Source organism: Lagenorhynchus albirostris, chromosome 5 (assembly GCF_949774975.1).
Source record: "Lagenorhynchus albirostris chromosome 5, mLagAlb1.1, whole genome shotgun sequence".
Classification (NCBI taxonomy): domain Eukaryota; kingdom Metazoa; phylum Chordata; class Mammalia; order Artiodactyla; family Delphinidae; genus Lagenorhynchus; species Lagenorhynchus albirostris.
Window position 1 is genome coordinate 89,686,047 of NC_083099.1, and position 13,922 is coordinate 89,699,968.

General features: G+C 39.5%; 1 protein-coding gene across 1 annotated transcript in view; it reads left to right on the forward strand.

Annotated features, from left to right (window-relative positions):
* Positions 1–13,922, forward strand: part of MORC1 (MORC family CW-type zinc finger 1) — a 290,081-nt gene that overhangs the window by 63,915 nt on the left and 212,244 nt on the right. Inside the window, exon 2 of the mRNA XM_060149355.1 lies at positions 2,006–2,086. The gene's annotated coding sequence lies outside the window, so the exon portion shown is untranslated. The remainder of the gene's footprint in view (positions 1–2,005; positions 2,087–13,922) is intronic.

Consider the following 13,922-nt stretch of genomic DNA (forward strand, 5'->3'; position numbering starts at 1 on the left):
CAAATTGCAAAACTGCTAAGCATTTTCTTCAGACAAGTAAATTTCTAAGCCTAATAAATACCTAATTATTTCCCTGAATTTATAATCAGATATAATTGTCTGGAGCATCCATAACTTGTTTGCTATCTGTAGGAAAAGGAAAGTGATATTGGGTGCCATTTAAGAGCACTGTTTTGGATTCAGGCAGACCTAGTTTAAATACTAACTATACTACTTATTAGTTGTGTCTTTGGGCAAGTTAACTGACCTTTTCAGTCCTCAGTTTCTTCACCTGTAAAATGGGGATAACAATACATACCTTAGAGGGATTTTATAGGGATTGCATGCATAAAGTTGTTAGCATAGTACTGGCATATGGTAGAGGCCAAATAAATGGTGTGACTGTACATGTTACTTTGCCTGGGATACTCTGTTTACTCCTATTGCTCTAGCACAATTATGAACAGCACCCCCATTTTACCCAGAGTTTCAAGTTTGGACAATAAATTGGTCTATCAATGAATGTATTTTTAAACTTTTAATGCTGATTACTACTTAAATATATGTGAGATGAATATATATGTATGATTGAATATACATTTACGTTGGGGCTGTGCAATAATCCTTTCCAATAAAGTCCACCCCATCCCTTTGTCTCCATTGCTGAGTAGCAGATTATGGTTTAGTGGCCAAGAGCACAGACCTAGGAGCCAAACAGTCTGGTCTTGAATCCCAGCCATGCATGTTCTAATGTGTAACTTTAGACAATCCGTTTACTTAGCATGTATCAGTTTTCTCATCAGTAATACGGGAACAATATAAGCAGTACTTTTATCATACGATGTCATGAAGCCAAAAGTCTATAACTGTATATATGTAAAAATGCTTACAGCAGTGTCTAGCACATAGCAAACCCTCTGTGAGCAGGCATTATTGTTGCTGTCTCTATGTCAGTGGCAACTAAGCTGAAACCAGCTTGTTTCTGTTTCCTGCGAATTGCTGTTGGTGTAGAAAACAGCCCTGATACTGCCCTCAGTTCAGATAGCAAGTCTGCATGAATGTTTTAGATGATAAACTCCTTAGATGATAAAGATAGAGGAACTTTGTACAATATCATGTGTGATTCTTTAGGATACAAATGTGTTTTGATAATGTTATGGACTGAGTTATGCCCCCCACCCCCTGGCAAATTCATATGTTGAAACTCTAACCCCTGTGACTATAGCAGGAGATAGCGCCCTTAAGGAGGTAACTAAAGTGAATGAGGTCATAAAGGTGGGACCTAATTTGATAGAACTGGTGTCCTTTATAAGAAGAGGAAGAGACACCAGAGATCTCTCTCTCTCTCTGTGCATGCACAGAGAAGAGACCTGTGAGGACAAAATGAGAAGGTGACTGCCTATAAGCCAAGAAGAGAGGTCTCACCAGATACCAACCCTGACAGCACCTCAGTCTTGGACTTCTAGCTTCCAGAAATTTGAGAAAATAAATTTATGTTATTTAAGCCACCCAATCTGTGGTATTTTTTTATTGCAGCCTATGCAGACTAATACAGGTGAAAGAGTGTGGTCAAAAGATTAAATGTGGAAAGAAAAATTGTGTATAATTTGGGAATTGGGCTAAGAGCATTGGAGGAGCCCTCTATTTAGGTGAGAATTACTAAGTCAAAGGATGCTAAATGGGCTTCCCTGGTGGCGCAGTGGTTGAGAGTCCGCCTGCCGATGCAGGGGACACGGGTTCGTGCCCCGGCCCTGGAAGATCCCACGTGCCGTGGAGCGGCTAAGCCTGTGAGCCATGGCCACTGAGCCTGCGCGTCCGGAGCCTGTGCTCCACAACGGGAGAGGCCACAACAGTGAGAGGCCCGCCTACCACAAAAAAAAAAAAAAAAAAAAAAAAGGATGCTAAATGAAAAGCTGGTATTGTAAATGTATGAATCTGCTCAAGGATGATACAAAAAGTGAGAACTGTGGTCAAAGTAGACGGTGCATGTCCTGTTTAAAGGCACTGAAATTCTCATTTTCTAAAGCCCCCATACAGGTTAAATGGAACACATCAATAAGGCACTGGTCCTTTGGCCCTGCTCCAGTGAATGTCTTTGGAAGTACAGGTGAGTAGGATTTTCCTCTGGAGAGCACTGAGGTGGGGTTTCATGGGTGAGTAGAATCTACACAAGCAGAGCAATAGGGAAAGAGGGTTCCAGAGAGGAAGAATGGTACAGAACAGGACACCTACAGAACTGACTGCTAGGGTTGTTATGTGACACAGGTACATCAGTTTTTTTAGGGTCCTTTTAAGGTAGTCAATTTTGTTAGAGTAGAGGCACCATATAAAGAAGACTGGAAAATAAGAATGGAAAAATTCATATTATGTTTGGCTACAAATCCTGGAGTAATACATGTGGAATCAAGTGATTCATTCGAGCAACAGAAAGCTACCATTAAAATAATATTTCCAAATGAATCTCAAGTATTGGTTAGAATGCTTTGGAGCAAGAAGGAATTGGAATGAGTTCCTGTGACTGCACACACTCAAGTAGCGGCTGGTTTGCCACTTAATCAGAGGTGGTACATTGCAAGTAAGCAAATCACCTGGGGACCTTGTTAAGACAGAGTGATTCAGCAGGTCTGAGATGAGGTCTGAGGTTCTACATTTTGAACAAACTGATGCTGCTGATGCTGCTGGTTCCTAACTACACTGTAAGTTGCAAGGAAATAGATGACCTGTAAATTCACTTACAACCTGTAGATCCTTGATTTTACTACCTAGCATGCTGAGAAACAAGCTAAAAATTTGCATTCAATATTAGCTTGAGTCATTCTGCTTGTCTCTATGCATGAAATTATGCATTTCAGAATGCCAGGTCAAACCATGCAAAAAAAGGATTAAACACAGCTCCTTGCCTTGCAATTACCTCACCACACACTGTGAGTTAACAGGAGCAAGGAGAAAATAAGCACAAGATTCCAAAATGATTGGAACTAGACTTTAGTTTAGTGATGATGAAAGAAAGATATAAAAGAAAGAACTGTGGGACTTAATCATAGATTAGTTTTGTTTTATTTCAGAATATGGTTTGGCTATGTGGAATCTAAAACAAAAGTCAAACATAAAAACAGAGTAGAAAAGTGGTTGCCAGGGGTGGAGGGTGGGGGAAATAGGGAGAGGTTGGTAAACAGGTACAAACTTTTAGCTATAAGATGAATAAGTTCTGAGGATCTGATGTATAACATGATGACTATCGTTGATGATACTATGTTGCACAACTGAAATTTGCTAAGAGAGTAGAACTTAAAAGTTCACACCAAAAAAAAAAAAAAGATGAATATGTGAGGTGATGGATGTGTTTATTAACTAGTTGGGGAGAATTTTTTCACAATATATACCTATATCAAATCACCACATGGTACAATTTAATCTTACAATTTTGTATGTCAATTATACCTTAATAAAGTTGAAATGAAAAAAACATATCATTTGGTCTTACCAATCAATATTATACTTAATCCTACCACATCATCATATAATTCCCATGAAACTGCATGTGAACAAAATACTTTCTCAAATCATTTTTTCCTAGTGGCTCCTTTTAGACCTTGAGGTCATATAGAAAATACACTCTTAGAAATTGTTTAAGGCCTCAAAGAAACTTTGATTATGTGAGCTATAGCCATTGATATTTACTGTATTAAAAAGTACATTAAAATGTGTATTTATTAATTCTCTTAACAGTAATAATATAAATCCATTACACGTTAACATAAAACATTTTAATGTGAAAACCTATTTTTTCCAAAGCAAAATGAAGTTAGTGAGAAGAGAGTCATTGTTTTATAATCTTGCAAATCTCTTTAATAGAAGGCAGCTGGATTTTCTCATGTCTGCTTCCTCATTCTATCTACTGCAATATCTCTCACCATCTAGTTTCTGGAAAATTCCATTCTGCACTCATGTGAGAATGAGATAAAAAAGGCAAATAGTGTCCTAGTATTTTTACTAAAATAGTTTTGACCTCATGACCCCAGCCTGCCAGAGTCTTGGGGATCCCTTAGGAGTCCCCAGACCATGATTTAAAAACTTCTGTACTGAACTGGATATGTAAGAGTGGAGTCAAATTTCTCTCACCCTCACAGAACTTACATTGCAAGTCTCATTCTCTTATATGCCTTATTTAAGCTCACAACAACCCTATGAAATGGTTGCTTTATTGCTTCCATGTCCCACATGAGGAAACTGAGGACCAGAGAAAATATAATATTGAGGTACTATTGGCAGAATTCAAAATGGCAGAGCTGGTACTCGATCCAGAGATGATGCTCGTATCTACTACATATCCTGCTTCCTAAAGCACGACACAAAGAATGAATTTCTTACCCACTTTTCAAAGGTTCCACCTAGTAAGAAAGTGTAATCATCTTTTGAAGAGATCCTTTACAAGACAACTCCCAATCCAGGGTATTCTGTCACAACTGAAAGTATTATCCCAAGGCAGGCCTTTCTTTTTTTGGAATGATAGCAAGCGGTTGGGATGGCTGATGTACTCTCAGAATTTGGAAGTGGAGGATAAGAATGTGTATGGGAGACCTGGCCGGGAAACTGCAGTCTTCGAACCGAGCCCAGCTGTAGTGAGAGTTAAAAAATGAAAAGGTTGTTTATTGTTTCCAGTCAGCCAGAACAGTGAGCTGCCATGGCCCACAGGACTCTCTACTTCCCCAAAGATTCATTCCTGGCTGCAGAGATATGGTGACACAGGTTAATAGCTTTTCTCTGCTGAGATCAGACAATAGATCTGAGTGCTACCTATCACCGTACTTACGGGGAGTAATGAATTATAGACATAATTATTGTCAGATGACCCAGTGATGAAACAGAAAATAACTGTGACATCATCGTAATTTATTGAAAAATTCTCAGGAGTTTTATAAATAAAACTCTCTTTACATATAATTTCTACTACCTCAGTACCATGCAATGAGCTTCTTAGGTATAACTACCATAGAATTCTTTCAAGAATTACAAGGTCTGTGAGACTTCCTTGGTGGTGCAGTGATCCTGCCAATGCAGGGTACTCTTGTTCGATCCCTGGTCCGGGAAGATCCCACATGCCGCAGAGCAACTAAGCCCATGTGCCACAACTACTGAGCCTGCATGCCACAACTACTGAAGCCCGCGCACCTAGAGCCCATGCTCTGCAACAGGAGAAGCCACCGCAATGAGAAGCCTGTGCACTGCAATGAAGAGTAGCCCCGCTCACTGCAATCAGAGAAAGCCCACGCGCAGCAACAAAGACCCAATGCAGCCAAAATGAAGAAAATTAATTAATTCAAAAAAACCTAAACCTTCAATGGCTCTCATTACATGCAACATGAAGTCTGAAAAGTCTTTGGTGATTTGCCTCTGACTCATTTTTTCCAGCCTCTCTCATCCTTGGCCACTCCTCCAAGAGCACTGTTGTCATTCTACAGTGATGTTGCTTTCTCTTGCACAGGCTGGAAGGTCCAATCCCTAATTTTCACCCCATAATCTCCTTACCTATCTTCAAGACTTAATTTAGGGAGCACCTTTTCTCTAAAGCTTACATCAGTTACCAAAGCTGAGTTTATTTATTCATTTAACAGGGAATTCATTGAGTGCCTATGTTATGCCAGAAACTGCTCTAGGGGTTGGGGGTGCTGCTGTCATCAAGGTAGAGACCAAATTCTTATTCTCAATATTACAGAATAGTGTCGGGGAAATGGGTAGATGAAGGGACTTTCATATAATAAAAGAATGTGTACTAATAAGTAAATTATAAGTAAATAAATAAACAAGAGCAAAAAAATAAATAAGGATTTCATATGATGCTACAAAACATAATAAGAAATAAAAAGGCAATATAACAGAGACTAGGGGAGAGTTAAGTGTGGCAGTGTGTTAGACAGAACTATGAGACCCCAAAGATGTCCACACTGTAACCCTGGGAATCTGTGATCATGTTATTTTACATGGCAAAAGGGATGTTACAGATGTGATTAAGATTAAGAACGTTGATATGGGGAGATTATGCTGGATTATTCAGGTGCATCCAGTCTAATCACAAGTCCTTAAAAAAGGAGAACATTTCCCAGCTCTGGTCAAAGTGCGAGGGGAGAATAGAAAGAGAGAAAGAGAGAGAGAATGATGATTAATAAAGGCGGAAAGGATGCAACATTGTTGGCTTTTGGGGTTTTTTAAAAAATAATTTGTTTATTTTTGGCTGTTGGGTCTTCGTTTCTGTGCGAGGGCTTTCTCCAGTTGCGGCGAGCGGGGGCCACTCTTCATCACGGTGCGCGGGCCTCTCACTGTCGTGGCCTCTCCCATTGCGGAGCACAGGCTCCGGACGCGCAGGCTCAGTGGCCATGGCTCATGGGCCCAGCCACTCCGCGGCATGTGGGATCTTCCCGGACCGGGGCACGAACCTGTGTCCCCTGCATTGGCAGGCGGATTCTTAACCACTGTGCCACCAGGGAAGACCCAACACTGCTGGTTTTGAGCATGGAAGAAAGGGACCATGAGCCAAGGATTTCCTAGAATCTGGGAAAGACAAGGAAACAGATTCTCACCAAGGTTGTTCCGAAAGAAACACAGCCCTGCTGATATTTGACACCTGTGAGATGGGTGTTGGACTTCTGACCTACTGAACTGTAAGATTATAAATTCATATTGTTGGAATATTACCCAGCCATAAAAAGAAAGAAATTGAGTTATCACTTTATTATTTGTAGTGAGGTGGATGGACCTAGAGTCTGTCATACAGAGTGAAGTCAGTCAGAAAAAGAAAACAATACCGTATGCTCACACATATATATGGAGTCTAAAAAAAAAAAAATGGTTCTGAAGAACCTAAGGGCAGGACAGGAATAAAGACGCAGATGTAGAGAATGGACTTGAGGACATGGGGAGGGGGGAGGGTAAGCTGAGATGAAGTGAGAGAGTAGCATGGACATATATGAACTACCAAATGTAAAATAGATAGCCAGTGGGAAGCAGCTGCATAGCACAGGGAGATCAGCTCGGTGCTTTGTGACCACCTAGAGGGGTGGGATAGGTAGGGTGGGAGGGAGACGCAAGAGGGAGGGGATATGGGAATATATGTATATGTATAGCTGATTCACTTTGTTATACAGCAGAAACTAACACACCATTGTAAAGCAATTATACTGCAATAAAGATGTTAAAAAATAAATTCATATTGCTGAAGCCACTACGTCTGTAAACTGATGCAGTTAGCTACTTAAGACCAGTTGGTCAGGGATGCTTTCACTGAGGAGGAACCCTTGACCTGAAATCTAAATGATAAGAAGAAGGTTGTGAACCTCAAGGGAAAAAGAATCCAGGCAGAGGGAAGTGTAAGTCTCTGAGGTTGGAGAAGACTTGGCATGCTTTACAATAACGGTGAAGGCCAGTGTGACTGGAACATGTCATGAGTGGGAGCCCAGGATGAGATCAGAGGTACAGGCAGACACCAGGCCATTGAGAGCCTTTTGCTGCTATAACTACCACTGTGGTACTTTCATCACCCCAGCTTACACATAAGGAGACCCCTCATTACACTTGAGTCCCTTGAGATTCTTAACAGTAGGGGCTGCTCCCATTCATCTTTGACACTCAACACAAAGTAGTTGTAGTGGTTCAAACATAGCAAGTCACACATGTATAGCTGTGGGGTCAATGTTTGAGATTCTTTAGAAAAACAGAACAATAGTAAGATTAATCTCTGTTGTTTTGGACATACCCACACTTGGGAGCTCCCTGAGTTTTAATTTCTTCCTGCTTGTCATCATTTGGGTAACCATTTTATGGTACATTAAGGGAAAATGATCTATGTTGGTCTGTGAACTAAAAAGCAGAAATTCAGGTGATAAAATTGTTGACTGGGGTCCTTAGCGGAAATGTTTTCAACACTGTTATCATAATCAGGTATATTTATAGCTTAAAAAAGAAAGTATCCCTTGTGTGTTTATGAGATGCAGAATTTTCCTAATAGTTAAATCTGTTTTGGAAAACAAAGTGGAGATACGTGCATTCCATTACTGCAAGCAAGAATTTGTAGAAAGCCTGTTTTGTGCCGGAAACACATCTCGTGCAAGCCCTGCTCCACCCCACTGAGGTCGGTGCACTTATCATTCCTGTTTCACAGATGGCAAACTCAGCCACAGCAGGGATAAGTGACATGACCAAGGAGACAATGCTAGCCAAGGAACCATGACCCCAGGCCTCTGGCTCCAGAGATTACATTCTTAAATACCAGACTACATCCTTCCCATCCCTCAAGGAAGAGGCAGAATTAGGAGTTAAACTTTAAGCCTCTCAGGAAAAATGTCAGAGAGCTGTGTATGGTAAATTTAAAGGTTTCTAAAATTTCAACTATACTACAAGTCATTGTTTTCCTCTCTGTAGTTACTGCCTGGATTAAAGATCATCAAAGAACCCCTTTTAAAATATACTTTTGATGGAGCAAAAGAGGGTAGGCCTAAGAAGGCATACCTTTCCTGAAACTGTCTGCTAAAAAATAATTAGCTTGTTTTCTAACATTATGATCATAAGGAGAAAATGCAGCTGCTTTTGTCACTGTGATGGATGACATAAAATATTTTGAATTTAGATAATTTATTTTATTTTTACATTTGAACTGCCATCCAAGACAGTTCCAATTTGTGATGTAATCTCCAAAGATTTGTTTTTTGTCTCTAATTTGAAGGAGTCTGGCAATATCTCTGCTTCAGATGGGTAGTTTATATATTTAAGCAGTCAATGCTAAATTACTTTCAATAAAATTAGTTCAGGCTGCCACTATCATTGAAGATTATATATATATATATATATATATATATATATATATATATATATATATATATTCTCTGCTGGTTCAGTTGCCTAAGATGTCCTAGATCAGTTTGAAGAAAATAAATAGAATAAGTAAAATCAACACATGAAAATAAATAACTTCATTTTTAATTTGTTCTATATGTACAGTACTCCCATTCATTAGTTATTCTATTTAAATTATAATGAATTGCCACAGGAGGATGGATGTCTTTTGAGATTGGGTCTGCTCTGTGGATGAAACTAAAGGCTAGAAATGAAAAAAAAATGTTATTGAGTTCTCTTATTGATTCACTGGATAAATTATATTGCATCTTATTTGTTTGTCCGGCCACTGATACAAGAAGGTGTCTTAGTTCGTTTGTGCTGCTATAACAGAACACCATAAACAACGGAAATTTATTTCCCATAGTTCTGGAGCCTGGGAAGTTTAAAATCAAGGTGCCCGTAGATTTGGTGTCTGGTGAGAGCCTGCTTCTTGGATCCTAGATGGCCATCTTGCTGTGTCCTCACATAGCAGAAAGGGAAAGGGAGATCTCTGGGGTCTTTTTCATAAGGGCACTAATCCCATTCATGAAAGTTCCACTCTCTGACCTAATCACCTCAAAGTTCCCACCTCCAAACCCATTACATTGGGGATTAGAATACAACATATGAATTTGGGGGGAGTCACAAACGTTCAATCTATAGCAAAAGGTAACAGGAAACTCTTGTGAATACTACTTACCTCCCTGATAGTCATCCTTCTTAACAGTACCAATTGATTCATCAAATTCTTACTGCATACCCGGCACTGTCCTGGATATTGGTGGAGTTGCAAATACAAATCTCATGTAAATCTTGATCTTAAAACACTTATACTACAATAGTGTAATAGTATAAATTTATACTATAATAATATTTGTTTAAATATATAAGTATTAAATATAGTATCATAGAAAAGCTGTCACTATAGTGATGGCATATACATGTTATTCTTTTTTTTTTTTTTTCAGTACGTGGGCCTCTCACTGTTGTGGCCTCTCCCATTGCGGAGCACAGGCTCCGGACGCGCAGGCTCAGTGGCCATGGCTCACGGGCCCAGCCGCTCCGCGGCATGTGGGATCTTCCTGGACCGGGGCACGAACCCATGTCCTCTGCATCAGCAGGCGGACTCTCAACGACTGCGCCACCAGGGAAGCCCTACATGTTATTCTTACGTGTCCTTTGAAACTAAATCTAGAGCTATCTCCTCAGTGAAGCTTTCCCTGATGCCCCCAGGCTGAGTAAGCTCTCTATCCTCTGTGCACACATGATTTGTAAATTGAGTTTCTGTAATTCATCTGTATTAATACAGTGGATACTTATATCTCTTCCTGAATTTAAAGCTCTGTGGAGAAGGGAGTGTGTCTCAGTCCTCTTTGTACCTCTACCTTGACTAGGCCAAAGAAAGATGGCCATGGTGTTTGTTAAATAAGTAAATAAATGAATCAATAAAGGATGCAACGTAGCAAGAGTATTTGAGGAGAGTAGAGGAAATAATAGGAGAGGGGCGAGATCATGGGGAGCTTTGAGTTCTGGGCAACAGAATTCAGGAGCAAAATTGTGATACAGTGAAAAGGGCATACACTGTCATGAAACATTCGGCAAGGTAAGAATAATAGCTAACTTTTTTTTTTTAGAATAGCTGACTTTTATTGAGTGTTTATTTACATGCCAGGCAGTGTTCTAAGTGCTTTATGTATATCATTTTAAGTATTCCTCACATTAAGTAAGTCCAATTATTCCCATATTACAGAAGAGGAAACTGAGGCCCAGAGGGGTAATTAATTCCACAAGATGGCATAGCTAGCAATGGTGAAGCCAGTATTTAAATGTAGACATTCTAATTACTATTTTAGAGCTACCTCTAGTTAGCTCTATCTGGGGAATATATCTAAGTATATAAACTGTCTAGTATAGTACACAGCAAAGTCTATGTCAATAAAAAACATGTTATTTCCTCCCCTCTTCATCGGTCAAAAGTTTTAAAACAACAGGTTTTTGAGCAGGATATATAACAATATTAGAACCATGCTTCTCATGAATTGCATTGAGGAAAGCTTGGAATTATTTCCTTGGACCAGTTTAGCATTGGAACATCCACTGGGAAACTATGAAACAGAATTACAGGAATACTAGAGAGTAGAGTGTCCAAGAGACCATTAAAAGGGTCAGTCTGATCTTTGGCATATTTGTTGACTGGTTCTATAAAAATACAGGAAAACTTAACAGATACTGTTTATGCAATAAGAGTGAAGTTGGTGAGCCTCAAATTTGCACTGAAGTCTCAGGGGAGTCTGAATTTAGTGGGAATATCATTATCAGTCACTTCCACTTAAATACTGTGCCTATTTAATCAATCAGACAAAGAGGGCAAATCAACATGGTTCCCTTTAGACCTTAAAATGAAAACCTTCTACTTAGAAGAATTCAGAGTCACCACAGCAGTTATGTTCTTAATGCTGCAGTAGAACATGTAAACACCCAACCATGGAGGTCATGTAGAGGCTCAGGAAGTAAGTGAGGAAAAGTGTCATCTCTGATCCTATTTTTCCTAATATTGTCCAGATTGCTTTAGTTTGTTCTGGTCTCTTAAAAATGTTGAAAGAGAGCTTCCTTGGTGGCGCAGTGGTTGAGAGTCCGCCTGCCGATGCAGGGGACACGGGTTCGTGCCCCGGTCCGGGAAGATCCCACATGCTGCGGAGTGGCTTGGGCCCATGAGCCATGGCCGCTGAGCCTGCGCGTCCGGAACCTGCGCTCCGCAACAGGAGAGGCCACGACAGTGAGCGGCCCACGTATCGGGGAAAAAAAAAAAAAATATATTGAAAGAATCTTCAGTCTTTAAAAAGGCAGATTTTACATACAATTTATAAATTAGATACAGACATAAAGGACTCCCCCACCCCTACCAAAAAAAAATCACTATGTCAATTCACATACCACTGGGAAAATAATCAGTTAGAGTGAGTCAGCCAGATAATTGGTACCTCAAAATGATCAATATCTTTAAGCCCTGAATTCAGAGTTCTTGTAGTCTAAGGCAATTTTGTATGCAGATGCTAAATATGTATTACCTGGGTTTTCTTAAATCCTATCTGTACAACTGAGTAGTCACCACTTCCTGCTCAGCTATGTGGAAGTTAACTACTAGATTTCTACATAAATTATTTTAGGTGGACCTAGGTTGTCTCTGTTTTGTTTGTTCATTTTCTGACATCCTGTTAATTTCTAATAATTTCTTAAAATTGTTTAGACAAGAAACTGCCTTTCCATGCTTGTTTGATCAGATAACAACCTAATTGCAGAATCGCTTCTTAGTGTTATCTAAATCAAAATCAACTTGGCAGCTAACTTACAATTTCCCATTATTAGTGCCCCACAAGCCACCAAGCTTCTTTCTTGTGGTATACTGAATAAAATGAATGGATGAAAGTCTTTTTCTTTTTTTTTCCACCATATGTTGCTCCAATCACAGCTTGGTGAGTGTGTGTGTGTGAGTGTGTGTGTGTGAATATGTGTCGACAATCTAAATAACTTAAACTATGTTGTAGTAGTTAACTTTATGTGTCAACTCAGCTGGGCCACTCTGCCCAGATATGTGGTTAAACATAATTCTGGGTGTTTCAGCAAGGGTGTTTTTGGATGAGATTAACCCTTAAATTGGTGGACTTTGAGTAAAGCAGATTGCCCTCCATAATGTGGGTAGGCCTCATCCAATCAGCTGAAGACCTGAATAGAACAACAGGCCGACCTCTTCTGAGCAAGAGGGAATTCTACCAGCACATGGCCTGAGGACTTAGACTGCAAGATTGGCTCTTCCGTGATTTTCTAGCCCAATGGCCTTTAGACTTGAATTGCAACGTTGGTTCTTCTCTGGTCTCCAGTCTGCTAACCTACCCTGTAGTTTTGGACTTGCCAGCATCTGTAAACATGAGTCAATTCTTTAAAATAATTCTCTTTTTATTTATGTACACATTCTATTGATTCCACCTCTCTGGGAAACCCTGACCAGTACATAGGCATTCTCTAATTTTTTATTAAACAATCAAAGAGTAGAACTTTGTGGTAGCAAAATGTATATTACTGTTGTCAAGTTTGTTTCTTAGTGCAAAACCAAATGATTCATTTTCTTTCTCTTGTCTATTCAGTTGTGTTTTGATTTAAAAATCTACGTTTATATGTATTAGAGATGAATAACAGTTAACACAATAAATTACGTATTAGCCTCAAATTTCTCACTGAGAATACCTCTAAGGGATGGGATAAGAAATGCGGAATATTGAGCAGCTGCTGGTGCCCTTTTGGAGAAGAAAGTGCTGGGCCAATGTCTTTACAGTGCAGCTTCTTGGCATCTGATTTTTGTTGCTGAAAAAGTGCTTAAGACTGTTTTAAGACCACATAAGACCAACTATGGTCTTGTGGGGGATGTTTCTATTTACCAGAAGAAATCCCTGAAGAGACCAATTGACCTAGGTATACAGAGAAATAGACTTCTGAAGGCAAAAAGTCCACTTATCTGTGATTATGGGGGGCAGTCTTGGTGATTGGGTAGATCATCTCTCAGTACTTCTCAAGCTAGAGTACTGAAGTATTCCATGGATATATGGGAAACTATAGGATAAATGTAGTCCAGTTTTCCATAGAGTCAATTTTTCAGCTTTATTGGAAAGATTAATAAAAGCACATGGCCAGTAAGTTTAAAATGTTATTTCTATCAGTTTTTTATAACTACAGAAAGTTTATTAGTGGTTACTAGGGGTTGGGGCATGGGGGGGTTGGGGAGTGACTGATAACGGGTGTGAGATTTCTTTAAAATTATTTCATAGTGAAGCAAACATAAATATATTACAGACCAGAATGCAAAACTTGCACAAATTTTACAAAATTGCTAAGGAAGACTTTACAGATACGTGGCTTCCAGTGGATTTCTAATCATCATGTTTCCCAGTATGAGTTAAGATTTGATTCTCTATTGCCCACAGCAATACAGCTTTTTTTTTTTTTTTACTTATTTACTTTTGGCTGCATTGGGTCTTCATTGCTGCATGTGGGCTTTCTCTAGTTGTGGCGAGAGGGGGCTA